The sequence below is a fragment of the Hippocampus zosterae genome, chromosome 11 (assembly GCF_025434085.1).
Source record: "Hippocampus zosterae strain Florida chromosome 11, ASM2543408v3, whole genome shotgun sequence".
NCBI lineage: Eukaryota > Metazoa > Chordata > Actinopteri > Syngnathiformes > Syngnathidae > Hippocampus > Hippocampus zosterae.
The window spans coordinates 18749013-18768570 of record NC_067461.1 but is presented as its reverse complement, the minus strand read 5'-3'; the positions used below and the strand labels follow the sequence as shown (position 1 = coordinate 18768570).

Genomic DNA, 19558 nt, shown 5'->3' with positions numbered 1-19558 from the left:
GGAGCGTTGGCGAAGAGCGCCGATGCGTATTTGGAACTGTGAGTCGCCGCTTGGAATTGAAATGGATTTCCATGGGACAGGAGAAGTGAACCAATCTCTTTTTTCGTCAATGGATGCTACAGCTTCTTGTTGACTTTGAAACTTAGCTTGTAGCCGACGTGTGCACATTTTGAGCATGACGTCTCTCATCCACTGGTTAAAGGACACTTTGATTCTCTCCTCTTTCATCTCAAACTGCTTCAAACAAGAAAGCGTGTGAAGGAAAAGTGGTTAGGACTGCACGACTGTCCGTGTTTTATTTTATGTGTTGTGTTTATTATTTTACTTTATGTTAACTGTTTTGTTAAGCGCTTTGTCACAGCTGCCGCTGTTGTGAAAGCGCTATATAAATCAGCATGTATTGTATTGTATTGTATTGTAGTCCTCAAGAAGAACTAGATATTGATTCATGGTCAGGTTGATGGCATCAAAGTTTAAACCAGCATGGAGGTTTGCTCACATTATCATCATGGGACACAAACATTTAGCTTTTTTTGCCCGTTGTAAATTCTGAGTGAGAGATAGCGAGGGGGGATGGCACGGACAAAGAGAGACTTAATCCCCACATTGAGAGTGAGACAGGCTCTGCATAAATAATGAGCAGATCAAAAATAACATCAGTATGCATGACCCTCCGTCTCCACAACAGAGCAGTAACCAGAACAACAATCCACTGTGACACCATTGTCTTCCAAACCAACAAAGGATGACTGATGGGTGCATTACTATATTTATGAAACAAAACGTGCAAAATTCGTGACTGTTTCATTAAAGTTTGGGTGAAGAAACACAAAAAATGATTTTGTGTCCCGGCAGCAGAAGATGCAGTGCACGTTATTGCTCTCGCTGTAAAAACAATTTTCTAATCCACTGATCTAAAGCCTGATTCCCAGCTCAGTCCCAATTGGCCCTCCAAGGGTCAAATTAGTTCTAATGCCAAAAACTTAGCTGGGCTTTAACAAACAGCTGGCTCCATGTGGAGCAGTAAGGGTCCAAAATGGCTGAGTGGTAACAACAGTGAAGATCCAACACCATGACATTCCCACAGTCTTGGTCCAAAGCATTTTCGCCTAGAGGAGGACTTCTGAAGATTAAACAAGGAGATGCTATTCTTGTTGGTGCTACAGAGAAACTGTTTCCCCCGGTATGAATGTCTGGGTGTGCAGATGGTCAGCTGAAATACATGGAGTATGGAAAATGTGGGAACAGAACCTTCGTCAAATTCAGGTGCAGCCAATTGAACATCTCTTAAGTCAAAACGCCATAAATTTGACAAAGCCACAAGCTGGTGAACACAAATTTTCAAATGAGAACAATTAAATGTGGAAACAATTTTTTCTTTACGGCAATTGTTTTTCTTTTTATGGACGTGAGTATTAATTCCATTAGTTTCTATTCAGTCTTATAATGGAAGCGATAATCGATTTACAGTATGTATTCAAATGCACATCAATACCCGATTACTGTACTATAAAAAAATTAATCCCAATAAATCACGATGACACTCACCCGACCTACCATCACAACAACTTCCCTCTGCCGCCCCGTTTTGGCTGATTGCCATCTCTGACGCCCCTGATTCTGATGGCTATAATCAGTAAATCAATTAATGTTTTTGTTTTATGTAGCTAAGCCGCGAAGCGGGTCCTAAAATAAGATAATAATAGCGATAGCAGTACGTACTCACTATAGTGTCTACTTGGTATCGGCTTAACGTACGCTTTGATTATATGTTGATAGCATTGACATTTGAAAGGCGAGCATTTTTTTCCTGCTATTAATCATCTAATGCTATTTCCTGTTTCACGCATTCAGGCTCTTCATCTTATTTGGATGTGTGAGTTAAATGTTGAGAACAACCAGAACCATGGTTGTTCTGATTTTTTAATTATTTTTAAAAATGATTCTTTTGCAAGAAGTTTAAGTTTCCGATGAGACATATTTAAGAAACAAGGCTGTAAAGCTGAAGAAACAAGCCTGTAAAGCTGAGTCAACTTAGATCCTTTTGTTCAACAGTTGTATTTGACCGAATTATATTCAAGAATTAAAGTCAGCTATTAGGATAGTATTTCATACATGAGCGGTCAACGTCAATACTTTTACCATATCATTACAGTTTTCATTTGTAGACTTCATGGTTTTTAAGAACATAAAGCCCTAAAACCTCAGACAAGCGGACTGAGGTGGCATTTGAACTCAGCAACAGATGGGCAAATAAGAAGCCAAAAGACAAAAACATGCGATGAGGAAGGAGACAGCACAGGAAAGGAACACAACGTGGAAAGAATCAGGCAACATGTGCTGCTGCCAGTCTCCTGTGTAATCCCCTTGGATTTTTTTCTGCTTCACTTTCCCACGTTTGCAGTGTTAATTGATAAACACAGCAAGCGAACAGGACTCCATGACTAATCGTTCTGGCTGAAGTTGTGTGCATGTACGTTTCTATGAATCAGTGAAGGTGCCAGAGGATACATTTTAATTACAATAACATCTTAAACCCACACACAAAAAAACATGATCATATATATTTTTTTTGCATCCTTTTTTCTGAGTGAAACTGAACTATCCAAAAAACAGAACAAAAACTATTTTCTTAGCTGAACCAAAGCTATGTATACATAAAACGAAATTGCTTCTTGAATGACGCTACTTTCACATTTATCTAAGGGTGTATTCACACAAGAAATGTGTTTTCGTCCGCGTGTTTGGTACACTTGCTGGACTTTGGCCCAAGTAGCATGGGATCGGTTCCAACTCCTTGACAGTATGCGTGTCCCTCCGACATGATCAGGAAAGGGTATATATATATATATATAATGTTTAGGTCACATTTGTTGCCCACATAGAACTTAAGTGATTCATTTGTGACCAGTATATGCACGGTCTTTGGCTCCTCCCTGGGCATCAGCCAATCACAAGTTACCATCTGGAACACACCCCTCTCGCTCACCCTCCTGACACTCACATAAACATCCAGGGACTATTAACTCACGAGCTTTAGTCATACTCCCAACCACAGGGATTACGCCCACATGATAGTCCCACACACACACTGACTCATTCACGACCTCACTGCTGAGTCATAATCGGGAAATAAGCAAGTTGGATCAGATGTGACCACAACTTCATTGCATTACTGAGCAGTGAATTAAAAAAAAAACTATAAAAGATGTTGTTTTTCTACTCTTTTGCATTATGTGCCAGTTTTAATGAATAAAAAATCAGATCCGCTGAATATAAAAAGAAAACCACAAGTTAAAAGTGATTCCCAAAACAAGATTATATTTGGGTAAACTGTTATATGCTACATTATGTTTTGCAACAACATTTGGTGAGTGGTCTAATTAAGACAAAAACTGCTGACCCAAAACATGGGATGATCTAACATCTAGCACTCTAAATTGTCCCTAGGTGTGATTTTGAGTGTGAATGGTTGCGTGCTCTGCGACTGGCTGGCAACAAGTACATGGTGTACCCTGCCTACTGCCCGAAGATGGCTGGGATAGGCTCCAGCATGCCTGCGACCCTCATGAATACAAGCAGCTCGAATGGATGGAAAATAAGGTCTTTCTTCTCTTCTGTCCTTTCGGCAGGATTTAGACTGTTGGTATTTTCGTCATTTTATTTTTTTTTAATGTAACTGAATTGGAAAATTCAAGAAGAGGAAACTAACTTTGGACTCCGCTACCCAGCGTTGAGACAACAGAACCATCACAGATGAATAAGCCTTTTCAGAGTGAGTGCCTTTTCTAGACAGTTGAGAATGTCCTTTGTCCTGTCTAGAGTACCAGTAAACAAGTCATCTTTGCACAAACGAAGGATAAACCAGATGGCTGTCATAGTACCAAGGCTGACCTGTGGGAGGTAGCATGGAGCCAGCGGGCATCCAGATTGCATAGAAATACAAAGAAAAATAAAGAGTGTTATTAATACTGTTGATATTATTGCAGTATTATAGTTAGTAGCATTAGTATTTAGTTTAAAAAGGCTTTCTCTCGTTAATGATACACTGTTAATGACTCAAGAAGCTTACACCCCCCCCCCACCCCCTTTCTGAAAAGTGGTGGTTTTAGAGATATGAAGATTCTGGCTGTGTCCAGCAAATTTTGCTACCCTTATTGTTTGTGCCTTGATCTATGCTGACATCTCAGATGAATAGAGACAGTCACGACATTCCTGTAAAATGAATCCATTGGTCGTCACATCTAATTCTGGCAAGAAGTTGATCAATCTTCCAATTGTTTTTCTGGGGTAATATAGGACATTTTAATTACTTGTGTAACCAGTTACCCTAGTTTATGTTAATACAAATGAATTCTACAATGATCACAAATACAGTGTTCCGATTGTGTACGCAATATATTTTAAAGTGGGGTCAACAGCTGTTGTTTTACAGCCCAAATTTAAGAGACAGAAGAAGAAGAAACCATTTTTATGGCTCTTGGAGAGAAATCCATAAGAGTAGCCACCCATCAAAGAGTCGTAATTTTCAACCACTACAACCATCGACGGTGAGTCACTGAGAGCTGCAGCTGAAGTGGATGGTTTGTACCCCTGGTCAGTGAACTTCTAAGTCCCGTAAGAAAGTTGAACAAAATGACCTCAACAGCTTATTAGGTTGATGGTTTGATTTGGAATGACTGTCTGTCACATGTGTAGGTAAAAAAATAAACCAAGAAAAAAAACTGTCAACAGTAAACTCAAACACACAGAGAGTGTGACCTCTTCAAGTCACAAGGTTTGATGGAGTTTATACTCTTCCATCCATCTTTTGTACCACTCATCATTAAGTTTCTAATGTATATTTTTTACATCACATCTTTTTTGTTGACCACATTCACATATAACAATTAACTGTTGTGTCCACAGAGCAGATTTCCAAATTGTTGCAAATTTAACATTTAGTTCTTCCCTCCTGTATTATATTATCCACTTCCTCTTTGGTTCACGTATGGAGCAGTTGTCCTCTGGTGGACAAAGAAGTCACTGAGACAGACAGCCGGTCAGTTAGAAGATTGGTGCACATTACGACTAATTGATGCAATCATAATAAAAGGCCAGTAAATCCCCACCATTAGCTTGTTAGCAACAGGAAAGTGAGGCTGGCTTTTATCACTCCTTTTCACTGCTGCTGACCAGACTCGCGGCTGTGTCCTCACACGCCATCATACGCACTTTAGTTTCCTTTGCTTTTGTTTTGTTCCTGATAGCTGTTACTTTCGTATCAATTGATGCCAGTTCGGAGGAATATAGCAGTACACATGCAAAGACTTCACTATGCTTTATGTTTCTTGATTCTTCTGTCTTGCTCTGGACACAGTGTCATTCCATTACTTCAGGGGGAATTCCCTTATTTTCTGGTCACAGTGGTTGGCTCTGAATAGGCCCAGCTATGATGAGAGCACAGAGTGTAGGTTGTGTGTGTGACAGTGTGTTAGCTGGTGTGGGCATAGTTGGGGTGCAGTCATGGTCAATGAAAGCCTGTTTTGTTGGGCTCCTGCTGTTTGACAGTGGAGTTATCCTCCCAGGACTCATCTTCAGCCAACCACACCCGCTCTGCCTTTCATATGGTAAGGATTCCTTAATGTCTTTAACACTCACCCAATTTCTTCGGCACTCCCAAGCAACCAAAGGGACTGTCCACCCAACCCTGGCAGCCCCCGCTCTGCTATGGCAACCGCCCACCACCACTGCTACCCCGGCAACTGCTTCTACTCCGATGAACCTGCCCCGGCAACTGCTTTTAACTCCCAATCAGTTCAGGTTCATTTCTGACTCCGTTGCTGTAAGGGCTAAGAGGTGGGAACTGAAAGAGTAGAATAGGCAAGGGCCGAGATGTGCGCATTTGGGGCGTGCATGTTATGGTGCAGTTACCACCCCCTATAACTTACATTCAAAAGTAGCTGTTGAGACTTTCGGCTTGCACCATCAGGGATCGCCACTCCCATGATTGTTTGTTGTTTTGGGCCCAATGCCATCCCGGCCCACAACCATTTTTTTCTATATGGGTTTGTGATTGACAGGAGCTGGGTAGCAGCATGTAGCACCACTACACTACCAGTGTAATCTATACTCAAAAGGAAACACAGGTGGAAAAGACACTTGAAAGAATGTGATGGTTCTGATCAGATCTATAACAGTTAAAAATGAGTGACATTTTTTGGCAACATTTGATACTTTCTACACTTTTCCACACTCGTATTCACATTGAGTGATAAACTGTGTAGTGAAGAATGAATGGTTCATGTCAGTTGGTGGTGTAGCCATATTGGGCCCTGGTCAAATAAACGTTGGATTTCCACAGAATCTTCAAGTCTGGATTTGCATTTGAATCCATTTGTGAATAGCTGGAATTATGCCTCCATGAGTGGTGTCCAACAGAGCTTTTTTTCCAGACTGTCTCTCTACCCGGTCTTTTTCTCATTATTCTCATCGCCCCCCCCCCCCCCCACCCGCACCCCCTTCAACTCTTGTTTTCTAACACAAAGCCGCATTAGATAAAGATCACGCTCACCATGAAGGTCCTTGGAGTCATCATTCAAGCCATATGTTATGGCTGTAATTGAAGAACATAATGTTTTGCATTTACATTTTATGAGAATGAATGGCTACAATTGCAAAGAGTGTGGTTTTCGTTTGCTTGCTGATTATGTTCCTCTTAACTTGTGAGATACCTTGATAAATAATGAGAAAATATTTGGAATCTGAATTATTAAAGAACCTGTTGCTAAGATGAAGGAAAATTCCCTCCTCAGCTCTATTTGACTGATTGACAGAGAGCTCAGTGGCATGAATATTCATAACCACAGCCCCACTAAGTTTTCTCACAGCGAAAAGTAAACTTTGCCAGGGGAGAGAGTATTGCTGTTGGCTGCTTTCTTCATGTGGAAATTCGGTGCTTCTATTCAACTCCCAGCAGGGATTTTAATAAATGACTGAGGATAGAAGAGTAACGGGTCATGGGTGGTATTACGTGAATGGGTGGGCTTGAGGGAGTCTTGACTGAAAGAGAACAACATTTGAGGATTTTTCCTGGGTCAGTCTTTTGTCTCCTTCAGCCTCGACCAGTGAACATGAATTAAATATCCAAAAAGCAGATGATGATAAAGCCCGTATCTTAATGAGGGGCGGACGTAAGAAAAAAGGGGAATATATTTTGGGGTATATTGCTGTGCACAGCACACAAAAACAGTTTTTCAAGTGTGATGTAAAATTGCTTGGAGGTAATATGACTGGAAATGCTGGGAATGGAGAAGCAATTGTGTTCACTGACGTAAGGATGGGGTAGGTGATGGAGCATGACTATACTACCTCTATTTTAAACATTTAATATAAAGAAGACATTTTCAGACAGGGGTCCCAAATCCAAACAAGACAACGTTAGAATGATGCAAGCACACTCTTTATTTTTTTAAGAGTTTTGTTTCTGCAATCCACACAAAAGCCTGTTTATTCAGTTAATGATCATTCATGCAAAATCCAAACGCACACCTGTGTGCACTCTGTGGCTAGTTTTCATTCTGCACTATTACAGCGAGGTCTTGGTTACATAAAATGATGTAGTGAAATCCCAGCTTGTCCTCCTCTCCCACACTCTTCCTGTCTCACATTTCATCTCTTTCATGCCTGGATGGAGAATTATTTTTGCCAAACCCTTTCATGCTTGCAGCTATCGAAACTTCAGCCTAGTAATTATCGATATGAGAACAAGTGACGTTGCGAATATGAATGGAAATTGTAAATACTGTATAAATGTTAAGTGTGTTCTGTATCAAAAAAACAAAAATCATGCCATGTATGTGGACATGCATTGATGTAACCAATTAGAAATACTGGGGAAGCTGATAGAAGTAGAATCTTCAGAACCAGTTTTAACCGGAATAGGATAAGACATTGTCATTTTGATCCTGTGAATATGTTACAATAAAAACTACAGAGGTGGACTATAGCACTACTCCATTAGTTCTTCACCAAAGTATAATTCATAACACCTAGCAGTTTCTTCACAAAACAACAGCCACTAGACCTACAGTACATCGTCAGCGTATTTTTTTTCTTCAATCAGAATGGGCATTTCATTAACAATGTTGGGGTTATACTTGAATTGTTAAAAAGCTTCCAGCTGATGCATTTTGTTATGACATCAGTGACCTCTTTTCTCCCCAAAGTTTCCCTACTCTACCCAAAAAACAACTGGACTTTTTTTTTGTTCCATAGACTTAAGCAAGGAAGGGAAACTTGGGTTTTAGAAGCTATGATGATGGGGTAGGTGGTTGAGAGGGGGTCTGGCATCCTAATTGCTCCTCAAACTCTATCCATAACCACCTCACCTAACTCTATAATGATCCTTTGTGGCAGGGTGACCTGATTTTGCCTCCCAGATTCCCAAGAACAACGTTGGGCCACAGAAAGATATTTTCCCATGGACGGCAGTGCTCTAGGGCTTCCATTACCATTTAAAATCCCATTTTAGCTCCCCTGCCGTTCCAAACACACACACACACACACACACACACACATGGGGATGGATTTGGGGGGCTACCTGTACCACAAATAACTTATGATACCCAATATCCCTCCTCTTTTATTGGTTCCTAACCAGTGCATAGCTGCACAAGGTCCCAGCCATTATAGACAGGCCACTAAGTATAGGTTTTTGTTATTTGGATAAATACGCATCAATAGACTGTATAAAAGCATCAGGAAATCAGAAATCATATTGGCTTCATGCACTTTTTGGGAAATTCTAATCCTGTGGCATTGTGTTTTGAAGGATCATTGAGTGGATCAATTATGTATGACTGTGATTATACAATTAAATATCCGAGTGTGCGTACATTTTACAAAGAGGCCATATCATGCTCATACTCAGATTGACATTAGTGCAGAGAACTTGAAGGTATTGTCATGTTAAGCCTGAGTCACAACATTTCATGAACTATTGAGACAAATAAATTAAATTGGTCTTGGTTGCCTCCTTATATGAGTAATTATATTTGGCTAGAAATGATACAAAGACTGAAGGTTGACTTGTGCAATGTGACATAATCTCATTCATAATCAATGATGACAAATCCATTGTAATAATTCATTCCTAATATTCATAATGTCTTGTAATACCGTTGTTTCATTATTTATTCGAGTGCACCAAAATGTCAAAATGTTTTTTTTTTCTAGACCTGACTACTAAGTTTGCGGTCATGAAACATCTGTTGCAAAACTTCGGCATGAATTTTCATGCACACTATTTGGTTATATTAATCTCTATGGCAACATTGCAATCATCATCTCAGCCCTTGAGTCATGGAAATAGTCTGACCCAAGTACTAGTTTAGCCTTTAAAAGAGATGTCTAATCTTGATTTTTTTTCAGTGTGGACATTTCTTTGTATAATAGAGAACAATGCATCCCAAAACTTAAGCTTCCTTCACCACTCGTAAGAGCAAATGTCTCAATCAGTATAAGTAGATGCTTAACTGAGGTTTTGTTTTGCGCTCATGTGTGACCTGAGCAGGTCATGTTGCAGAAGGTTGATGGGCTAGTGAGCACACTGCTGGCATTTCAATCCCATCACAATCACCTGAATGAGTGAACACACAGGTACGAGTTGTTTGGTCCAAAACAAGAACTTGCTACATGACCCGAACATTACTTTTCTACATCATGTATTACCTCCTGCAAACTTGACCCAAACAGTGTTTGCCCAACCAAAATTGTACCAGGAGGAAGAAGAAGAAGAAAAAAAAGGCATCGATTCATTGCTGGACATTTAAACTGTTGAAACACCCCCAAGGCTGCAAGGATAGGGTCAAGCTTAGTCATATAGGAGGTCACAGCTGCTAAAACATGCGGCAAACAAAATTACTCCTGTTTGTATTTGAAGGAAGCCTATATAACCCACAGGCAAATAAACTTCTTTCACTTTGCTTGACCCGCTCCCCCCGGACTCCCAATCACGGCATGAGACATGGTCAGCACATTTCTGCCCCATGCTGGGGAAAAGTAAGACCTGGCCTGCATCAGTACTGCTTGACCTCCCTCCTGCCTTACATAAGCCCGGTGCGCTGCCCGCCCTTATTTCTTTAATCAACACATCCATTTCAGAACTCAGCTATTAGTAACTGACAGGTAGGTGAGTTGATTGTTTGCTTGTCTATCCACCAAATGTTTGACCGTGAGCACACTAGTTGTGAGGCAAAGTTACCTGACTGAAATATCACAGTTTCAGAGTTTCCACTGCTACTTCACTGATTAGACAGCTTGTGAACGTGGATTGCATGTGCTCCAAGCCAGTATTGTTACCAGCTGCATGGCTGACTGTTGACACGGTCTGACCTCTTCGCAGAGAGGCTCCAGCCTCATTTAGTCTCATTAGTACCAAGTCTCTCTTTCCCAGACAGGGACAGCAAAAGGTCCTTTGGGGAGGGAGGTTTGTATCTGTGACTACTTTAACATGCAGGTTTTTTTTAGACATTCGAATAACCTGTGTAAATGATTGAGCAGACAGTTACTCCTGTACAGACGATAATTGTGATCGATTGGACTATCCGCATATAAACCGTGATGAACAGACCACTTCATGGCATAAATAGATATAGTCTTCTTATTACCGTACTTTCTACCATCAATAAAAGATTATATACTGTATACTGTATATACACACACACACACACAATTTTATTTTTTACATTTATATCATCAGGGGGGCCTGGTGGACAAGTGGTTAGCACGTCAGACCTCACAGTGCAGAGGTACTGGGTTCGATTCCAGCTCTGGCCTTCCAGTGTGAAGTTTGCATGTTCTCCCCGTGCCTGCGCGGGTTTTCTCTGGGTACTCCGGTTTCCTCCCACATTCCAAAAACATCCATGGCAGGCTGACTGAATACTCTAAATTGCCCCTATGTGTGAGTGTGAGCACGGATGGTTGTTCTTTTCTTGTGTATCCTGCGATTAGCTGGCAATCAGTTCAGATTGTCCCCCGCCTACTGCCCGAAGACAGCTGGGATATGTTCCAGCACCCCCCGTGACTCTTGTGAGGATAAAGCGGATTGGCAAATGGATGGATGGATGGCACACCAGTGGTCGACTGGTCAAAACATCCACCTCACAGTGAAGAGGTTCAATTCCAGGCACGATGTGGAGTTCTACCCGTGCTTCCGTGGGTTTTCTACTGGTACTCCGGTCTCCTCCCACATTCCAAAAACATGTGTAGTAGGTTACTTTAACACTCTAAATTGTCCCTAGGTGTGACTGTGAGCGTGAATGGTTGTTTGTGTGTTTGTGCACTGCAATTCGCTGACAACCAGTTCAGGGTCTACACCACCAATAAGCTGCAGCACGCCTGCGACCCAAGTTTTTCAATATGTAGTCAATGGAAGCCACCCTGTATGTATTCAGCCATGCCGTGAAAAAAAAAAAAAACACAAGACAGGCGGGGCATGTTTCTGTCAGTCATCAGCATAACGGGCATCCGTCAGTGGCGGACTGAGATCTCTGTCAGTACTTGAACCGGTTAGTGATGATTATACGAGGGACGAAAACCCGTCTCCATCAGTGCGTAGTCCGTCATTTGTCAATCGTCAGTAAAACAAGTGTCCATCATTAACGGACAGACGGAAGTCCGACCTCTGGTGCCAGCGCTACTCTACTGCCAACGTGGCTGTGTAAACAAATGCACGCAGGAAGAGTCACGTCTGGACCTGTCTGGACTGCATGGAAACACAATCTTCTGTGCGCTCTAACTGCTCTTTCAGGCCAGTGACGTTTTGTCTATTTTAAATGCATCTGTACACTGCACAGAGACCAAAGGAGTGTGCATGTACAAGCTGAATGACTGCCAAACTCCTTATACACAGGGCATTTACATACACTGATTAGTTCGGTTATGAGTAGTCAATTACTTAAACAGCAAATACTCCATTCAAGGGCCTTAGTACTGATCCCTTTGGCCAGAACAAATCAAAATAAGCCACTATGGTCATTAAGCGTGTGATGGAAAAGTGGTTAGAACTGCATGACTGTCCGTGTTTTATGTTATGTGTTGTGTTTATTATTTTACTTTATGTTAACTGTTTTGTTAAGCGCTTTGTTACAGCTGCCGCTGTTGTGAAAGCGCTATATAAATCAGCATGTATTGTATTGTATTGTATTAAACTTTTAATCATGCAATTTCATATGATGTCTAAGCATGGTACAATAAAACTAACCCAGTGTTCATGTAGCTCACTAGTTCTGTGTTTTACTGCTAAAACAACTATTCTACACTGTTCACATCATGTTCAAAGTCCCATCGCAGACAGTAACAAATAAAACACAATACAGTAATTCACTTTTGTCAAATGTCACGTCAACACGACACCTCTTGAGACACCTTTCTATTGAAATGCGTGTCTGCGTCTGTTCAGACATTTGTCATCGGAACACGTTGTGTCTTGTCTGTCATCGCAGCACAGATGTCCAGTGGTTGTATCACACGACCACACCCTGATCTCCATAACAATTCTGATCCCCCTCACCCCACCCCAGAAAAAAACAACACCAGAACTACACCAATACAATCCTTCACATGTTCCTTCTGTGTAGAAAATGGGTCGTTAAGGGCATTTCCATTGTTTTCCCATGATCAAATATTACTTCATGATTCATATCTCATCACACTTCATCTTATCTTTCTTTGGCTTCAACATCATTTGGTCTATTATATAATTGGAAGCTGGATCTAGTGCTGATGGGGGAAGTTTGGAAAGTCTTCGGAACAAAGCAGGCAGACTTTTTGTTCTTTTTTAATGTTTTCATTTGGGATCATTTACACATATGCAAAAAGAATCAAATGGTGACCATAAATCAGGTACAAATATGAATAATGGATGAACACACATTTAATTGCTATATGAATTCATATTCCTAGCTCAAGTGTTACTCGTTTCTTGTTGGACAATAAATAACTTTGGCAAAGATTGGCTGTGACCCTAAATACAAGCATTGATATGATCATTGGGCTATCATTCAAAAATTTGCTATTTCTGCTTTCCTTTTGTGTTCTTCATTCATTCATTCATTCATTGAAACAGTTAATTGTGGCCTGTGTACCAGTGTGCTCTGTCACTGTAAAACCCTTCTAGACCCGCCTGGGCAGAGCAAAAAGCCAAGACAAAGCAAGACTAAAGACAAAAAGAATGTACAAGGTTCTCCTTGCTTTCTGCTAATGGCTCACAATGTAATCGTTTAATGTCCTTTAGTCAAATAATGGATGAGTCATGGTAAGTGTTGGCATTTTTGTGACCATTTTTACATTCATGTAGATCAGGGGTGCCCATTAGGTAGATCCTGATCTACCGGTAGATCTAAGACAGGTCCCAAGTAGATCCGAGGAGTGTCGAGAAGAAAAAAAACAAACAACCATTTGTGTGTCTTTGTACATGTTAGTAATATATTTTTGTGTTAATATACACTGCACAATAATCAGTCTCATTTTCACACAAAAAAAAATAAATAAAAAATAAAATAGAGCAGGTAAATCTTTAATATGTGTGTGTGTGTGTATGTGTGTGTGTGTATGTGTGTGTGTGCGCGCGCCGGTAAGGGTAGAACCCGTGAGGTTAGTTGATCAAAAAGTAGATCTTCGATCCAAAGAGTTTGGGCACCCCTGATGTAGATGAATGTAAAAAATTCTTCCAATATACAGTGAAAGATTGATGGTGGTTAAATTAGAAGGCAGCATTAATGCCCCGGAGGGTCCAAATGCCCTGCAACAAAACAGAGCAGCTACTTGATCCCACTTGCCCCATTCTCTCTCATTCACAGTGACCTCATAGATACTCTCCATTTCTTGACATCACCCAAAAGCACAAGCAGTGTGTCTCTTTTTCTCATCCTCACATTCTAAGGCAATACGCTCATGTCCGGCAAATGAATTGACGGCTCTGTTCATAGCCATGAATGGGTGGGAACAACAGAGTGTGAATAGAAATGAGGAGAAAAAGGAGTTTATGTTGAGACATGTTGCAATGAAATAAATGGATGCATCGGGCTACTTCAGATTGAAGACAGAGCAGGTCAAGAGGAGTTTGGGAAAAAGATGAAGACAATAACTGCTCTGCATCCCCCAGGGCTTCTGGGAGAAAGTCATAGGTCACCATGCTTGGGTGAGATTCATATGCATTCATATTCGAACCTCTGTTGGCCCTGAAACTCTCAACACTGTTAGCAGCCTTTATTGCCTCAGACATTCTCTCTTACAACGACTTGCACTCCCATTCTTTCTTCATCTGTGAACACCATGCTCTGCTGTTGTCACATTCAGTGGGCCTGAACTCTACATGCACAAATGCACCTCTCGGAACGATTTAGCTGATAACATTCCATTTCCATCAAGTTTGATGGGATAAACGGCTCACAAACGCTGTGTACATGAGCTTTAATTCAATTTTGTTTTGACCCTGCAGAGGTTTGTGTTGTCAGTCAGACAATGAGCTCTAGTCTACACTGTGCCAGAACAGGCACAACAGAGAAAAAATATAATAGACGCTCTAAAAGGACAATCATTTGAATTACAGGCCTGGTCTTAGTTGGTTTGCAGTCTGGTCAGAGGACAGTTGTTCAAAAATGTGAGGCTGTAATGTAAAGATTCCAAATTTTCCTCGAAAGCAAATTACATAAATGGGTCATGAATTTTATGCATGCACATATATACAGTACACACACACAACACACACACATATATAGAGAGAGAGATACAGTATATATACATATATGTCTATATTTGTCTATATTGATGTGGGCAAAAGTTATCTTCATATGGTAATTTTTACACCCCAACTTCTTTGCAGGTGGAAAGGGAGGAAATGCTTAAGATAGTAGCAACGTGGGGTTTTTAGGTGCACACACGGCTGCTGCAGACATTGGATGGGTTCCAACTACTGTGTGTGCAAAAATGTGACCATGCATCACCATGCAAAGCCATGGTATACCAGATGGCATTTGTCTGATCTGTGAACCACATGATTTTTCTGAAGAAGCTTTCAGAGGCATTAGTAGGGTTGTCACTAATGTTGTACAATTCCAAATTTCAATACGTTTTTTGTCAAGCCCATTTTGTAATTTTTAATCAATGTTTTGCTTGTGTTGACTTTTTTCGCAAGTAGGAAAAGCCTCAACAAGTTGTTTTTAAAGGAGAAATAAACCCCCGCATTTGTAAAGTAACAATACAGTATGTGTGGCAGCACATGTCAAAACAGTACTCTGATTGATAATGCGCTGTGGAATAAGAACTAGACAGAACAGACACGTTGGGGGAAATCGTGATCATCTGCAGACCGGAAGTGACGCAGAAGGGCAGGAGAAAGCTGCCTGTTGCCAAAGCTCGCCGCTAAACTGACGGTTGACAGATTAGCGAGAATGATAGATTTTGCAGGTGCTGAACACCCTGAGCCATACAAGCCTGTGCACACTAAGCCTGAGATGGAAAACAAGCAGCAGCATCATAAGAAGAACTGCAGCTCAGTTTGGTGACATTTGAAGATACAGCGTAACGAGACCTGGCTTGGCGTTTGTATTTGTTCTGCTTGGCCTTTCTCTATACTGCATGACACCAATATAATGGTGATTTACATTACAGTTTTTATGACTACAAATACAACTACAAGCGGCACAGGACAATAATTTCCAAGGGACAGTGGTTACGTGCATGTACACTTTCACTAAGTGAAAATCCTTGCACCTAGTGAAAGAAAAAATATAAGTGAGACAAACTTGTAAGGTTATATGAGCTGGCAAAGGATATTGTTGGCTTTTTATTGCACGTGTTCAACATCGCTTGAGCCCTAGCCTGCCTGGCCTTGTCAACCGTCGGCTTTCGGTCAGCAAAAATAGATGGGACAGAGTATTTCATAATTGTTTTCCACAGGAGGTTGCAGCCGAGACTTTCTGGTTACTTCTTTTTTTTCTTTTGAGTTTGTCCATTGGGTCCCATGAAGCCACGTTGCCACTATATTCACCTTTTGTGGAAATTTCAGTTGATTTGGAATCTGAGAGAAAAACATTTCTCAATGATTTCCTGTGCTCATTTATGCAATTCAAAAGCTTGGCACCTTTGAATGTTGCTGTGCAGGATACATAACATATTCTCAGGAGTTCTTTTCCTCTCAAGAGAGTGAAAAGATACGGTTGCATGCGTGAGGTATATAAATGCTAATATTGTATAATATTTAAATATTCCAAATGATAAGCGAAGAGCAGCTCATAAAAATTATATGCATATTTAAAATACTGTACCCGGTGCCATTTGAGTAATGACATTTTAATTGGTTAACCCACATTCAAACATTTGTTAAGTTTGGTTTGTGCAACTTTAGCTTTCAAGCCCATAGGGAATTTAATCTGCAGCTCCCTGACCTCGACGTGGACCTCGGGGTATTGGAGAGCCATATCAGTGGATGTGGTGTTTGGCTGTAACTGAACCAGACAGACAGGTGCTGTCTGTCTGTCTGTCGGCTCACCCTCAGTCATCAGCTCCAGTCATGTACCAACGCGGTACTCACACTAAGCGCCAAACCACCTGGCTCTGAACAGCGCCCACATGGACATGGAGTGTGTGTGTATCATATATATATATATATATATATATATATATATATATATATATATATATATATATATATATACACAGTATATCAAGCTACAATCACAGGACCCTGCGCCATTTGGCTATACACGTGAATGGAGAGCGAATAAAAATACACAAATCAAATCGTGAAATGTTGCGAATGTTGAAAGGAATTTCAGATCCACACAGATGCCCACTTGATCCTCGTAGGTTTTCCTACATAACTTATTCATGGCCTCTTGTATGCATGACTAAATTGTTCATTATCCCACAGCTGTCAAAACCAATAAAACGTTCTTTGTCATTATGTTCAAAAAGAATCTGAGATGCATTGCTTTTGTACTTGTTCATGGTCACCACGTGTGTACGGGAAGCTGCTACAAAGACCACGTGTTCATATGTCATATGCAGAGCATGAACGCTGCTAATCATGTGTCACATCGTCTATATTTAATCATGCCATGAGTGTTTTGGCTATGACATTGGCAGTTTAAAAAAAAAGCATTTTAGATCTGGTCAGGTGTACGACAATGTTTTCTAGTGTGTAATGGCAGCAAAAGAAGGCAGGCATGCACCATGAGCAAAAAATTTGCAATAAAAGTGTAGACTATTACAAAGTACCTGGATATCTGCATAAACTGGTCATAAATGTGATTTGATTTTCATCAAAGTCGCAGCAACATTTAGAGTTTGCTGAAATGAATGCGGTCCCTCACAAACAAAATTATGTTTTTAGGTTTTTATCGGACCCACCGTGTAAACCAGAGGTGGTCAAACTTTTTGGCTCGGGGGCCGCATTGACTTTTAAAATTTGACAGAAGGGCCATGTCAGCACGAGCTATGGTACATTAAAAAAAACTGCATTTGTTGGCTGTCCATATCAAACATCAACACAACAACAGCATGAAAATACTGTATTAATATACTTTTTAAAAAATGACAACAGTGTTGTTGATTACCTATTTTAGCCTGTGCATTGCTGCAGATGGGTTGTGATCAGACCAGTAGAAGTAGAGCGATACAGAGGAGCTAGGGGGTCGAAAAGACCCCCTCTGCCCCATGTTCTGCAACTTCAAGTCAATGCGCCACCTGGCGGTGAAAGGCCTGTCATTACAAGTCCAATTGAAATGAATGCAATCATTCACATCGAACCTTAATTGTGGACCAACCTTCGGCGGGCCGGATTAAAAAGACCAACGGGCCGGATTCGGCCCACGGGCCGTAGTTTTCTCTGGAGTAAACATTCACAGTGCATGGTAGAAAAAGTATGTGAACCACGAGTCTAATGACTTCTCCAAGAGCCCATTGAGCCCGATTGACGTGACAGATGTGACATCACTGATGTATTTTCTATTGTCAAAGAAGCATTGACTGATGTGGAACAAGCCTCACATCATGTGGCTCTCAGAATACTGACAATTAAGAATACATTTGCATGAAGCTTGAAAGGATCACAAAAGTATCACTAAAAGTCTTCACGTTCTTCCGTCCATGGCAAGATAGTTTGTCCTTTAAATGAATAAAGTCTGAGCACTTTGACATTTTATTTTGAATAAAAACAGCTTTACGAATAAAGTTTATGATTACTAATATTCAATTTGTTGCAATTTTTCCTGGAAGTGACTCTCCCGTAAACATGACTGCTAAAGTACAACGCAAATGTTTAATGCCATGAAGAAAAACTGTAGTGTTGGCTCAAGTTTTAGAGAAATGCCTGGCATAGGTTAACTTTATTGTTGACAAATTTCCGAAAAGTAAAATATTAAACAAGAATGGTTGTCCTAGCAGCACACCACAGAAGATGTCAACGCGCCCCCCCCCCAAAAAAAAACATTGCTGCAAGTTTGAAGTTTGCAGAAGAGAGCCCCAAAACATCTGTGCAGACAGATGAAATATAAATTGAGTTAATTGGGAGGAATATACAATAAAATGGGCGTAGTTTAACTGTGAAAAGTTTTCCGTCTTTGGCATTCATTTTTGTCAATGTCCCCACTTCGAAGTGGGTGTCTGTGTATGTACACAGCCGACTTCATTAAATCGAAGAGGCTCGCCGCATTCCCTTGAAATTCAATGCAGGAGAGTGGCGTGGTCTACATGACGGAAGCATAATAATAATACTGGTTTGAGTCCGTACAGAAAATCGGTGTGCCCAAAGTACGTTTATAAGGAAGTGCAAGAAGATCTCCACTACCTGATGATGTCATATTTGACCGCTGCCTAGTGGGCACTTAGAGGCGCCTTCAACCAATTCTTCACCCAACACACACACACACACACACACACACACACACACACACACACACACACACACACACACACACACACACAAGTTATGAAATACAATGACACACCACACATTTAAGCAGAGTATAAAGTCGAGTCTACTTTCTGTCACCAAATTGTCAGGTGCAACAGGGGCATGTAATAGAAAATCCCCTCAGTCAGCTGGAACGCCCAGTGAGGCATTGCACGGACTGCCGAATTCCCAAACAGAAAACTCGACTTGCCCCGGCATGTAAATGAAGATGCACCAGTTTTTATGTCGAGCACATATGCGCCTGTCTCCGAAAATAGTGTGTAGAAAAAAAAGGCACAGCAGAAGACCATGAAAATCTCATGGGTATTGATTGATGATGTTTTTGGTGCCCTTGCTAACTTTGCTCACACAGGGCCTGGACGAATTGCTGTTCTAGGCAGAAAAAAATATTTCTAAGTTCAAGTACTTGTCTGATTTTAAATCCTAACCAAGAATGGAAGCTGTAACGGCACAACAAACTCCATTCCAGAAGTAAATGAGACATTGAATGTTTTCAAACATAAGAAAGCTGGCCTTAAGGAGTGCCCTACTCAGTGGCCTGACCTCAACCTAACTGAGGTGCTGTTGATCCTCAAAAGAGCAATTCATGCCAGACACCCC

At 40.9% G+C, this 19558-nt stretch overlaps 1 protein-coding gene and 1 long non-coding RNA gene across 2 annotated transcripts in view; one reads left to right on the top strand and one right to left on the bottom strand.

Annotated features, from left to right (window-relative positions):
• LOC127610703 (tumor-associated calcium signal transducer 2-like) overlaps positions 1–19558 on the bottom strand; it is a 248813-nt gene that overhangs the window by 24282 nt on the left and 204973 nt on the right. The gene's annotated exons all lie outside the window — the stretch shown is intronic.
• Positions 3579–19558, top strand: part of LOC127610756 (uncharacterized) — a 95402-nt gene continuing 79422 nt past the window's right edge. Inside the window, exon 1 of the long non-coding RNA XR_007965027.1 lies at positions 3579–3775. This is a non-coding gene — a long non-coding RNA (uncharacterized LOC127610756). The remainder of the gene's footprint in view (positions 3776–19558) is intronic.